The sequence below is a fragment of the Cibotium barometz genome, chromosome 12 (assembly GCF_041138505.1).
Source record: "Cibotium barometz isolate CiBa-2024 chromosome 12, ASM4113850v1, whole genome shotgun sequence".
Lineage (NCBI taxonomy): Eukaryota > Viridiplantae > Streptophyta > Polypodiopsida > Cyatheales > Cibotiaceae > Cibotium > Cibotium barometz.
Window position 1 is genome coordinate 60269316 of NC_141057.1, and position 14585 is coordinate 60283900.

Sequence of the window (14585 nt, forward strand, 5' to 3'; positions counted from 1 at the left end):
TTCAAACAGGTGGCCTAGAGAGAGGAAGAGAGACGGAAAGCGAGTGAATCAAAGAGGAGGGAGTCGCAGGGGTTCTAAGTCTCGTTCTCCTTGGGGTTCCAAGAGTGCTATGGTGTGTGCAAGATCTTGTACCATGAACTATTGTGCTCCGATGGTAATTAAGAGATGTCCTTTGTAATATAGGCCATTGTCAGGGCAAGAAGAGGCTACATACAGGTACATAGTGACGATGCTTCACTCTTGAGGATCATATGACTCCTGGAATGTACATTGGAACCTAGAGCTACTATACTTTGGCCTATGGAAGACTATTTCCATCCTTTGGTTAAAGGCTAAATCACTTAGGCATTGTGTATGATTTCTTGCTAATTGCTGCATGTTGTTAATCAACATAATGATTTATCCCAAATCTCAGCTTACGGTCACTCCATTTGGTCACTGAGCCTTGATTAAGCTTGTTCTTGCAAACGCTACTTCTTGTGTACGACTATGCTAACAAATGAGAGAAACACGCACTGGCTGCCCACACTTGTTAATTATGTTGAGCCTGAAGAAGGCAATAAAGCCCCAAATAGCGTTTTGAGTACATGAAGAAGGCTATTTTAACACGTTGCACCTACTATCGAGTTGTAAGGTTCCCCCTTCTAAAATAGGAGAAACATTTAAGATAGTCCACTAAGTCTTAACTTGGAGAAAATTTCCTATTTATCGACACTTTGACCATGTAGAGATTCAAGGATACGATTCATAGGTAAGACCTAGTCCTATCCCACAGGGGAAGCGTGATCTTCTAAAAGTCAAATCACCCATAGGGTAATTTATCATAAATTGGGCAACTACTAGACTTGATTTCTAGAGGCAACACTTTTTTCCTCATCCATGCAAGGCACAACCCACTGACCTAGTCTTCTAGAATAGAGTTACCCAAGAACCTAATTATCTAGCGTAGGGCTTTCACTTAATCTGTTGGAAAGCTACCCGACTAATTGGGTCCACCCGTCCATAGGATGGTGCTATCGAGGCATTCCATCCTCCCACTTTTCACCCTACTCACGCGTCAATTTGTTTTCTAATTAATCCTACCACACTGTTTGACATAAATAAACATGTTCCTTAATTACGGCCCTTTTCACTTAGAACAGCCTTTTTACACATACAATCATGCCAAAGACAAGATATATATATAAAAGTTGATACATGAATTACAAGCCAAACTGGCTCTCTTATTCTTTTCCTTTATTCTACCGATGATCTAGAATTCGGCCTTCCAGCCTCTACACGCTTGGGAAAAACCCTACGGAACCATACACCTCATCGTGGCGAGGACTCAAGCCAGCCTGTCACCCTCTCAGGCTCCATTGCTCGATCCTCCCACTCCTCACAGGGATGTTTGCGCACTAGGGTGGGCTAATTTACCGCACTAGCCTGGGCCCTCAGAACTAGGTAGCATCATAACCTCTCGCCTCAATCGGTGAACCTTATTCTCCCAATGGTACGAGGGATACCTTAGGCCATTCCTGGGCTTTGCTAACGATGCCGCCTGGCTACACAAGCACTGAACAGAGAGTGTTGAAGCTAGGAAAACTTGCACTCTTTAAAGATAACAATTTCAATGCAATTTATTGAATACAGCATCACACAATTTGTAACTTCATTGTCATTATTTCAAAAAGAAAAAGATACACATTTATTAGTAATATATATATATATAACTTTTCTTTAACATATAACCAAGCTAACCTGGCCACCATTTCCTTGAGGAGCTTGAAGAGGGAGGGTTGGAGCCACATCGGGAGCACCTTCCCTAATTTTGTTGTTGTGTGCTCCTCTCAGGGCAATATTCTAACGTTTTCGAGATGGGGCCATCTTGGACATCGACTTGTAGGGCTCGTTGTCGTGGTCAAAACGCTTCAATCGGATCTCAATTTTGAGATCGTTTGCTCACCGTATGAGCAAAAGACTATAGCGTATGAACCCTTTCTAAAGGCAAAAATCCCTTATTAAATTCTACGCAAATGGGGGGGAATTGTGAGATGTCCTTAAGACCAAAAACGTGGAGGAGGACAGTGAGGGTCTATTCACATGGGGGGGAGAAGTGTTAAGGACACTGCCTCCTAGCAAGAGGGGGATGGAGGAAAATTAGCTTATCTGACAAGAGGCAAATGAGGGGGTGTGAGAGGGACGACTGTACTGCAGCAAGTACACTACGCAGGGACGGACGGCGGTACAACGGGGCATACGCTGCGCAGAAATGCGTGTTACTTGTGGAGCACCCCGAGGGTTTATATAGTTGTGGGTATGGGTATGGGCGCTGCACAAAGCAAGGATGAAAGGACGGTGTACCATCAAAAGCTATGGATCAGTGGCCTACATGGGTCTAGGGGAAAGGTACGGTGTCGGTTAGTGGTACGCATGTACCTTATCTGGCTTGGGGCAGCATGGGTGTCCACGTAGGGGTACGTGTGGACCACACAGTGGGCGACCGTCCTTTGGTTCTTGGGTGGCCATCGTACGGGCACCCTAGTAAGTGTGTACGGTCCAAATTTTGGGGTAGGGTATCCAAATTTGGGACGCCCGCCTCGATTTGTGTGCCGGATCGGGGGCGGTCCGACACACAAATTTGGGATGCCCGCCTCGATTTGTGTGTCGGACCGCCTCGAGGGGGGATTTTTTTTTGTCCGGGAGGTTCTCCTGGTCGTTGGGGTTCAAACCCTTCATCAATCGGATGCCTGGTCGTGCATTTATTAAGGTTTAAAGGTCGTCGCTTTTTAACTAAAATGATTGAAATTTATGTATAAGCTTGATCCGGTGTCCATTTTGGATGCTGTAAAATCCTATATTAGGGTAAAATCACGCACGCAGATTCCAAATTTCGGCTCAAAATTTGAATATTCTAAGTAGAAATGACTCAAATAATAAAATCATTGATTTTTATACCATAAAAACTCATAAATTTATCTATTACATGGACATTTCTTTATTAGTGGAATATGGGTATGTTACAGCCTTCCCCCCTTAAAGAAATCGAGATGTCCTCATCTCGTCATGAATTGGGGATAATCCCTTAAGAGTGTAGCTTCATCTTCCCAAGTCGCATCTTCTTCAGGGTAATCTTTCCACTGTACTAGATGTTCTACAAGAGTTCTATTTCGGAGTTGCCTTTCCCTAGAATCTATGATGCTATTGGGCTCTAATTCAAGGACTCCTTGAGTAGGGATTACAACTTGTTCATCATCAAGAATATGATCGAGACTGGGTACATAGGGTTTTAACATTGTGGAATTTGATATGGGATGGGAGTTGGAGTTTATAGGCACTTTTACCTAGACACTTGATAACTGTATAGGGACTACAATACCTAGGGCGGATGAGTTTCTTATATTTCCCAAGTGATAGAGAACTTTATTTGGGTCGCACTCGTAGAAGAACTGTATCTCCTTCCGTGAAGATCCTTTCAGACCTCTTGGTGTCAGCATAATGCTTTTGTCGATCTTGGGCAGCTTTAATATCCTTTTGGATTGCCTTGGTTTGTTCCTCCATCTCTTCGAGCATTTTCCTAGATGCCTCAACTCTTATGGTCGGATCAGAGAAATTTAGAGGAGACAAGCATTCTTGCCCATAGAGTGCTTTGAACAGTGACATTCCTATGCTTTGATGATGCATTGTAGGCAAATTCTACCAAAGGAAGGTATTGAATCCACCTTCTTGGTTCCCGTCCACAGTATGCTCTGAGAATGTCTTCAATTACTTGATTGACTCTCTCAGTCTAGCCATCGGTCTCTGGATGATAAGCTGTGCTAAAGCAAAGTTGAGTTCCTAGGGCTTGAAATAAGGACTGCCAGAACTTTGAAGTGAAGTCAGAATCCCGATCACTTACTATCCTTCTTGGGAGACCATGAAGTTTGAGGACTTCCTTGATGAATATTCGAGCAACATCAAAAGCTTTGAAGGTCTTCTTTACTGGTATAAGGTGAGCTACTTTGGTAAGTAAGTCCACTACTACCAGAATGGAGTCATATCCTCCTTGAACAGTGGGGAGGCTTGTGACAAAATCCATACTAATGCACTCCCACTTCATTTGGGAAATATCCAAGGGTTGAAGTTTTCCAGGCATCTTGACCCTTTCAGCTTTGATCCTTTGGCATGAGAGACATTGCTTCAAGTACCGAAGCACATCATTTTTTAAACCTGCCCAATGAAATCTCCTTCTTACGGCATTTAATGTTTTTGCATAGCCTGGGTGTCCTACAGCAGCAGGGCTATCATGAGCTTCATGGAGGATTAGTTTCTTTAAAGCAAGATCCTTAGGGATACATAGCGTGTGATTGAAGTAGAGGCTTCCTTCATGAGTGGAGTATCCCTTGATTAGATTCTCCTCTTTCTCTGAATTTCCTCCTTCTTCTACTAACTTCATCATCCTCTGATAATCTGGGTCATGAGATGAGACTTCTTCCACCTTGACCAGTATGGGATTATTTGTTGGCATTGAAATTGCACTCAAGAAAGATTTGCGGCTAAGTGCATCTGCTACCACATTATCTTTCCCAGGGCAAAATTTGATATCGAAGTCATATTCTTGTAGAATTTCAATCCATCTCCTTTGCCGTATGTTGAGGTTAGGCTGGGTGAAGATCCACTTTAGACTTTTGTGGTCAGTTACACAAGCTGGAATTCGTCCCCCAAGAGATAATGTCTCCATAATTTGAGGCAATGAACAACTGCTAAGAGCTCCAAATCATGGGTGGCATAATTTGCTTCATATTGCTTCAGCTTGCGCGAAGTAAGCGACTGGTCGTCTTCCTTCTTGGCCTAACACACCACCAAGTTATAGACTACTAGCATCAGTAAACCACTTCAAATTCCTTGGCAAAATCAGGAAGTTTCAGGACTGGGACAGAAGTAATAATGACCTTGAGCTGATCAAAACTATTTTGATGGATTGGCAACAGCCACACTATTTTGAAATCCTTCTTAAGGAGATCCATCAAAGGTGCAGCTACCAAGGCATAATCTTTGATAAAAATCCTATACCATCCCGTGATTCCCAAAAACCCACGAACTTCACGAACTGATTTAGGGGGTGGCCACTCCAGAATATCCTTGACCTTGGCGGGGTCTACTGAAATGCCATCTTTGGAGACGATGAATCCAAGATACTCAATTTGATGTAAAGAAGGTACATTTGCTCTTCTTGGCATAGAGTTTGTGTTTGCGCAACAATTGCAGAACTCTACGCACATGCTCCTCATGCTCTTCCATTGATTTGGAATAGATTAAGATGTCATCAAAGAAAACAAGGACATATTCATCCAAGTAAGGACAGAATATATCTTGCATTAGGCGGTTGAAGGTTGCAGGAGCATTGATTAACCCGAATGACATTACAGTAAACTCATAATGGCCATAACGGGTATTGAAGGCTGTCTTGGGTATATCTGGTTCCTTGACTTTAATCTGATAGTAACTAGACCTCAAATCCATTTTTGAGAAGACTTTGGCCCCATGAAGCCTGTCAAGAAGTTCATCGATGCGAGGGATAGGGTACTTATTCTTGACAGTGACTTGATTTAGTCCTCGATAATCTATGCAGAGGTGGAGAGTTCCGTCCTTCTTTTTTTGGAAAAGAACAGGTGCCCCCCAAGGAGAGCTACTGGGGCGTACGAATCCTTGCTCAATGAGTTGGGAAAGTTGCTCTTTAAGTTTGATGGCTTCAGGAAGGGACATTTTATAGAGCATTTTTGAGACAGGTTGAGCTCCCGGGATCACCTCGATTTCATGATTGACTTCTCGAGGAGGCGGTAGCATTAGGAACTCAATGGAGTCTTTTTGGGCCCTTTAATTTGCCATGAGATTATGGAAACGTTTAACTTTTTGACAAATAGGAGCCCACCATGTAAGCAAAAACCAATGGTTTGTAAGAGAGGTGTAAGAGTGGTCAAAGGGTGCACTTTTTCCCCCAAAAAGGGGAGGGGGCAATTTTACAATTTTCGGACCTCCATAACTTCTACATACAAGCTCCGATTTGAGCGGAGATTATAGATCCGTGATCTACGCATCAAGAGCTTTCCATAGATATGTTACATGATATGGTTTTATCCGCTAGATTTTAAATTCCATTTTCCTCCCAAAATTCAAATTCGAATAAAGTAGCCGTTTTGAAGCTTCAAATTAGAAAACGTTTCTTCTTAAGAGAAAAGGTTTGACTCCCTTAAACTGCCAAATAAAAGGGCCCAAGAAGACTCCATTGAGTTCCTAATGGCCCTGTAAGCTCGTCAGGGAATATGTCAGAGAATTCTTGGAGCCAAGAGGGTTCTGTCTCCATACTAGGTTCAATGGCTTTGTTAAGCTTGACTAAGAAAACTTGCTGACCCTTACGTGTTCCCTTGAGAAGATGTTTTGCCTTGACTACCCTAGATTTAGGTTTTCCTATTATCCCCTGAACAGATATTACTTGGCCGTGCTCATTTTCAAAAGTGATACTCCCCTGGTTACAATGAATGCTAGCTTTGTTTGCAATTAACCAATCCATCCCAAGGATTCCATCATAAATTCCTAATGGCAAGACTCTAAAGTGGCCATGAGTTTGCTCATTACCCAGCTCAAAATCAAGGTTCCCTATAGAGTGGCGAGATACTACTTCTTTCCCACTGGCTAACTCTACAGTCATTCTTCCTGTTTTTTGACTCAAGTTTAATTTTTGCAAGCACCTAGGAGAAAGAAATGAATGGGTACTGCCATAATCAATCAAAAGTTGAAATGGCGTACCGTGATGAGTGGCTGGGGTTTGGATTACACCAAATTGTTTATTCGGACCTTGGTGTTCTACTGCCGCATGGATGGTGGCACGCTCTTCTTCAGCCATTTCCAAGGTCGGTTCTTCACTTATAATGCAGGCGGTCCTAGCAAGTTCTCCTCCGCGTTCTTGGGCGGCCATCATACGAGCACCCTAGTAAGTGTGTACGGTCCAAATTTTGGGGTGGGGTATCTAAATTTGGGGCACCCGTCTCGATTTGCATGTCGAATCGCCCCGGGGGGCGATTTTTTTTTTTATCCGGGAGGTTCTCTTGGTCGTTGGGGTTTAGACTGTTCGTCAATCGGACGCCCGGTCATGCATTTATTAAGGTTTAAAGGTCATCGCTTTTTAACTAAAATGACTGAAATTTGCATATAAGCTTGATCCGGTGTCCGTTTTGGATGCTATAAAATCCTATATTAGGGTAAAATCGCACCGCGCAAATTCTAAATTTGGGCTCAAAATTTGAAGATTCTACATAGAAATGACTCAAATAATAAAATCATTCATTTTTATAGCATAAAAACTCATGAATTTATCTATTACATGGACATTTCTTTATGTGAAGATGGGTATGTTACATGAGTCCACTACCTAACGTGTTGCGCCTCTGTCCAGTCCACCACCTCCATATTTGCCACAATAACCACATCCTGGTGAAGCTGGGGTACTTCAAAAAGTTGGCCTAGAGAGAGGAAGAGAGATGAAAAAGTGAGTGAATCAAAGAGGAGGGAGTTGCAGGGGTTCTTGTTCCAAGACTACTATGGTGTGTGCAAGCTCCTGTACCATGGGCTACTATGCTCCGATGGCAATTAAGAGATTTGCTTTGCAATATAGGCTATTGTCTACCATGTATGAAAACTATACCCTTCAAACTTATCTACTTTATACGTACTAGCCATTATGATTGGGTAGGTCTTACCTCTTTAGTGTCTAAACCATTACATGAAGTGGAGATGCAAGAGAGGCTAGAAACTAAAGACCCCCATCACCATACAGATGCATATTGGAGGACAAAAACCTTGAAAACCCGTGATCTCTTGCAAGATGATAGTACCATGTCCTTTTTGCTGAGGGTTTGTATTAAAGCTATACCCTTCAAACTTATCTACTTTATATGTACTAGCCATTATGATTGGGTAGGTCTTACCTCTTGGTACTAGAGACCAAGTGGGAAAAGGTTTGGAACTATAAAAGCCAATTTCTCTTGTTTGTGATAGATTCTCCCATTTGTGCAATAGAAGTGGAGTGATCTCTCTCTCCCTCTCTCTTGCAACTCTAATCTAGCATGTGTGGTGGGCTTAGGGTTAGTGTTTAGGAGTGATTAGTTCTAAACACTTGTTCTCTCATGCTTCCCTCTTTCTTTTTCTCTCCCTCTTGCTTGAGTGATTAAGCTACCAACACAATTGTCTCTTGCAGAGATCCCACACAATCTTCGTGAGAGAGGTTGTACCACCCATTGGATTAGAGTAACCGCCCCTCAGTGTGATATCATATGTGAGAGGATGGCCCGCGACGAGTGGCTACAGTGGAGCTCTTGAGCCTAGCTTGACCTTGGCAGATAGGCAACTTTCCACAACCCATTAGGTTAAGGTTTCCTTAACATCTTTGTCACACCGAGGTGGTTGCTCTAATCTAATGGGTGGTGCAACCTCTCTCACGAAGATCATGTGGGATCTCCGTGGGAGACGATCGCATTGGTAGCCTAATCACTCAAGCAAGAGGGAGAAAAGAAGAAAGAGGGAAGCATGAGAGAACAAGTGATTAGCGGCTAATCACTCCCAAATCCTAACCCTAAGCACACCAGACATGCTAGATTAGAGTTGGAAGAGAGAGAGAGAGAGAGAGAGAGAGAGAGAGAGAGAGAGAACACTCCACTTCTATTACACGAATAGGAGAATCTGTTACAAAAAAGAGAAATTGGCTTTTATAGTTCCAAGCCTTTTCGAACTAGGCCGCCTGGGAGTAAGTGACTCGGGGGTGCCCAAAACATAGTTAGAAGGTTTTTCTCTATGGTTTGGCCAACTGACCAAGATCCTCTTGTCTGTCCTTCAAATCATCCAAAACACTTGCATGCTATTGTAAAACCAAAGGCACCACTGTATTATCATAAATGCAGCATGTAATAGGTGACCTAGATTTGAGTAATGTTAATTAATGTCAAGTAACTCCCTTTTATCTTCGGGAGTCACCTTAAGAAGAGAGAGATGGAGAATGATTACATTGAGTGGGGAAGATAGGGAAAGGATTCTCATTAAGAGAGGGGATTACAATACTAATAGAATCTACCTAGAACCGCAACCATCTTGAGAAGAAAATATAATGAGGAGAAGTCCCATACATGAATGCAGCCCAAGGATGGCCTCCTAACCACATGAGAGATTTACTGGAAGAAGAAGATAGCCTACTAGACAAGAAGATGGCCATGGTGCACTAACATGTTGGTGGTCAAGAGACTTGGGGGAGTCGATGATCAGAGATGTTGACAACTAGATAAGTCAACAAGGGAAAACGGGGCTGAGGGAATTAGCAGCAGGGTTGAGGAAGTTGGCTGAAAAAGTTTGCAATCAAGAGGTTAAAGATCGAGGAAGATGCCTAGAGAAGTGAAAGACTAGGGACTTGGTGGACAAGGACATTGATGTTGGGCTGGAGCCTAGGACTTGGTGGTTAAGGAAGTCGATGGTAGCCTTGGGACTTGATAGTCAAGGAAGTTAAGCAAACAAGAACTCAATGGGCAAGTCAGCGACGGTTGAAAACTTGGTATTAGTCAAGGAAGTTGGTGCCAAAGGAATAGCTAGCCAAGGAACTCGATGAAATGGAGGACTTGTCGACCCATCTACACATTGCACACCATTACTCCATTTACTAAGTTGGTGAATATTTATATAGAGGTACCTACATAGGAGAGGTATCTACATAGGAGAGAGGGAGCCTCAAAGAAGAAGGAGAACTAGGATCCAATGAGAAGAGATCACCAAGAGAAAAAGAAGGGGCCAAGGTAGAAAGATTGGCCAATGTTCACCAGGGGTAAATAGAACAGCACAAGAAAAGAATCACACCCTTGGCCTCCACTCGTTTGAGATAGATGGAGTATGTGCTAGAGAGGGAGTGCTCACACATGACATCATCACAAAGTGACTACTAAAAACCAAGTAGCCAATGGACAATGACCTCGTCCAATACATGCTTAATAAATGAAAAAGGAAATCCGTCCCTAATGGTACTTTGGGTAAGGGGTTGAAAGTCCACCCAAATGTGGATCTTATTGCTTTTCTTCTTTGGAATGATGATAATGGGAAAACGCCATTCTTAGTGTTTGATAGGAACAATGATGCCTACCTCCATCATCTTATCAAGCTTCTTCTTTATACCACCTTAAAGTAGTATGTAAACACCTTTCCTCTTCTTAATAGGTTCCTCAGTTGAGGGTTGTGTAGCCAAAAAACTTGACAGCATGGAAATTTGTCTCCCTTTAACCTACCATCTCAATAACTTCCTCCATTGAGGTTGCTGGTGCAGCCAAACTTTGAAGATTCCTCTTTAAAGTTTGGATGGTGGTGCAGCTAGACTTTTAAGATTCCTCTTTAAAGTTTGGATGGTGGTGCAACCAAACTTTAAAGAGCATTTCAATCAACCATCAGAGCAATAAACTCATCTTGGACACACCGTCTAGCCAATGCCAATAGACTACATTGGATAGGGGGGAAAGGAGTGCGTGGTAACCCCTCATTGTTTGGAAGCCTTTTAAGACGGAGTAGAAACGTATGACTTGGCAAGGGCATCATCAGGTCTACCTTGCCCCAAACATTAACTTCTTTGGTAGCTCTTAGCCCCACGAGCAACCAATCAAAATATGATAGGCCGCTTTAGTCAGTGGTAGATTTAATACCATGAAAACCATGAAAATTGTGAGACCTACATAGATTCAAGAAAATGTTGCACAAGGCCAAGGGACATCATGTCTATTTGGTTAGAAATATAAAGAATAAAGGGAGGTGGATCTATGAGGGAGAGATTCAAAGCATGATGGTCGTGGCCTCAGGCAATATGTTGATGTTAGAGCCACCATCGACAATGACACCGGGGATCTTGGTGCCTTTGACAAATATTAAGATTGGAAGACTCTAAAATGATTAGCCATCATGGGGGAAGTGAAGCACAGTTTGGCTTCATTGGAATTCTTATGAGTTCAATGCATAGGGTTGGGAGAGGGGTATTTTTATCACAAGAATGGATAGGAAGGTGGCCCATACAGATGTAGTCAAGGAAGTGCCACTTTGGGGTGTGGGAGTAGGGAGGTATGGGCGTTGGTGGAGGAGTAGGAGTAGGAGATGGCTCCATGGGTGGGGTAGTCATGAGCTTGTGGAGGGCCTCAAGTTACACATGTTCCACCACCCCAATGTTCATGGGTGCATTTAAGGAAGATGGTTCGGAGAAGTACGTTCATGGTTTCATTTAAAGAACATGGTTTGGGAGTGCACACCCTGAGAACATGTGACAATGACTAGCTCTAGTACTACTTAAGTAGATGGGGGGACCATGGCCTCCATAATGGTTAGACCATCAGGGTAGGAGTTGGTAAGAGAGGCTTCAGATGATTAATCCCTTGTAAAATGGTCTTAACCCTTTGGAGAATGTAATCATGGGCCTGAAAATGACCACTGTTGCCCAAAAAAAAACAAAATAATTAGCCGAGTGATGCAACGTCGATTGACAACTCAAGGAGATCTACAACCATAGGAGGAGGTTGGGATGGAGTAGGGCTACATATAGGCCATAGGGACTATGGTGGATTGGGGTGATGGCTAAGTCACTACATACACCAGCAGCAAAGGTGCATACGGGGGAGAGGGATAGGTGGCCGATGGAGGATAAAAGTACTTTATAGGAGACACCAGTGAAAAGGATACTTGTTGGGATGTCGGCGGAGAGGATGGAGCTATGGGAGGAGTTTCATAAGAGAGTGTGGATGGCAAGGTGACCGCATAGGGTTGGGGAGTTGCAACATAAAATGCGGGTTCATACATGGGCTTATTTAATTAGTGATGATTCATAAACTAGGTGTGGGCCATATGTCTACGTGGATTGGTAACTCTATTTGAATAAGATGCATGTGGAGGAGTGTGGAAGGATGCATAATAGGGGAGAATCCTTCTAGAAGTCCTACAGAGGCTTGTGAATGCTTGTGGAGGAGTGTGGAAGGATACATAATAGAGGAGAATCCTTCTCAAAGTCCTATGTTGGTGGTATTTGTGTCAGCTCAATGTGGGGTTAGATCTAATCTACCAAGTCAAGGATTCCTTGATGAAATAAAGCAAAGAAACACATGGCAAAAGTAGCCACCAAGAAGGACAAGTGATGGGTGATGGTGACATTTGGGTTTATGTAGTCCTAGCTTAAATGCTTCTACAATTGTGATTTGTGTGAGCATGGTGAGAGATATTCTAAAGAAGCCCTCTTGATCACTCTTAGAGACAACATTTGTTTTTAAATAAACAACTTCATAGTTTTGACCATAACTTTTGCCGATGAAGTAATTTTTTAGAGTTTCAAAAACCAAGTTTTAGAACACTTCAAGATATTTCTAATGAGTTATTGGAATCTTTTGTTTGGGTTCATATGTGTGATTCAGACTATGTAGAGGTGGTCACTCTAGTTTGAAAAGGATTGCAATTGGATTGCTTAGTATTTCTTTTATACAGAGATATATTTATTAGTGTTAAAGCAAATTAAAGACTTTAACTTGCAACCATAAGAGATAATGAGTATCAAATCCTAAGAGAGATATATCACATGTAAAGAGAGGTAAAAACCCATTCATGTCTTCAAGTTTCATCCAAAACGTCCTATACAACCCAACCAATCATTTCGACCATCTTTTACATTGCATATAAATCTTTTAGTGAGCCAAAAGATTTTCTTTCAAAAAATGCATAGTTTCTCTTTTTGGTTCCAAGAGATGGAGAGAAATTCTAAAATCAACTCGACCCTTTATTCTTCCCCTTCTTGAGTATAAGAGGATGTGGGGTGTCTACATTAAAATATTCTTGTGATCATGCGAGTCCTCTTTTGAGAGAGTGAAGAAAGAGAAATGTATTATTGCCCTCTATGCATTTATTATCTTCTTTGTATAACATGTTTAGGGACCATTTGTTTAAAAGGGGTAATAATACTGTCATGTGGGTGTGAGTTTTGTATTTGACACATCATATGTCCTATGTGTTAGGATGACTTACAAGTGAGGGATGCACTATGTCCTTGTGTCTTAGAGAAGACAATAGGGTATGAGTATTAATGGATTTTGGCTACCTTTACTTGTTATTCCCTTGACTCTTTCTCTTCCCACCCCTCCTCTAAGCCAAAATGGGTAAAATTCCTATGTTTTATGGTAACACAGAGGAAGTTCTAGAAGTATAATTTTAAGAGATCATATATTAGTAATGGTGATAGAAAGTCTGAGTGGATTTAAAATTTTCCTTTCTTTTTGGGGGAAAGGCGAGATCTCAAATGGGCATAGGGAAAGCATAACGAATTGCTTAAGGATTGGGAAAAGTTTTGCGCTACTATATTGGATGAATTACTTCTTGAGTAAAAGTATGACCAGATTTTCATTGAAGTCTCGCAAAGTTTTGATTTTGTGAATGGTGAAAAGAGCTACTAATTTGATAGACTCCATTTAACCCTATTAACATCTAGAGCCAGAATCAAGGAAGCCAAATAAGTCATGGTTGGGATTGATGGGTGGATTTTGTAGAATTTTATCTCTAGGTAAGGTAAAAAACAAGGCAAATGGTGAAGTAAGAAGTTGCCAAAAACTTAGAGAAATCCTTAAAGATAGTTATATGTCAAGAGTGCAGCCTTGAAGAGGAGGACGTGGATCAACCAAAGACTTAGCTAAGTATTTCTACTTTTTTCCACACCAAAGATCACACCTTGCAAGACAAATTTAGGAATTTTGGGAATTATTCGAGTCCCATTTCTTATAGGATTGGTTGGAAACTCGGTATTTTTGTGTAGTTTGAGCTAACATCTATTTGTTGGTGCACTCTTTGTGCCAATAGATTATATCTTGACACAACTATTTGGCGTATTTGTTTGTAGTTGTATAGATACATATGTGACACTAAACTTAATTGAGATTATACAACACCTTTCATATGAAGAAGATAATGTTAAATACTATCTCCACTTTGAGACATTGAAGTAAAAACATGGGGTTTATTTAATTTGCCAAAAGAATTCTAAATATCATTATAAAAAGGAACCTTAGAAATGAGAGATCTCTAAAGGGTGTGGTGTTAGAAACAACAAAACAAAAAGTAAATCTCAATGACAGCAACAATATGCTAAGTTTACGATTGATCCACAGATAAAAACCCATCTTAAACACTATATCAAGATTATAAATCATGATATATATGCTCAAATTTGAGGGACATTGAAGTAAAAACATGGGATGATAATGCCAAAGAACACTTGTTACATTCAATGAGATTGTTACATTCAAGTTTACAATTTATCCGAAGACAAAAACCCTTCGTCAAGATAATAATTGAGTACAAATTGTATCTCAAACATAGCGTTTTCTCATGTATTGCTCCAATACATACAAAGTTTCTCTATCATAAGCTGCTTCATTTACTAGAGTGTTGCAAGTATACTCCCGTTTGTTCTTTGCATAAATCCAACCAAGTAACCATGCGCTGATTGTTGTCTCCAAAAAACTTTGAAGCTCCTCTATATTTTGATTCCACATCTTTGGAAAAATCAAGTAGGTTCCGAGCATATTCCA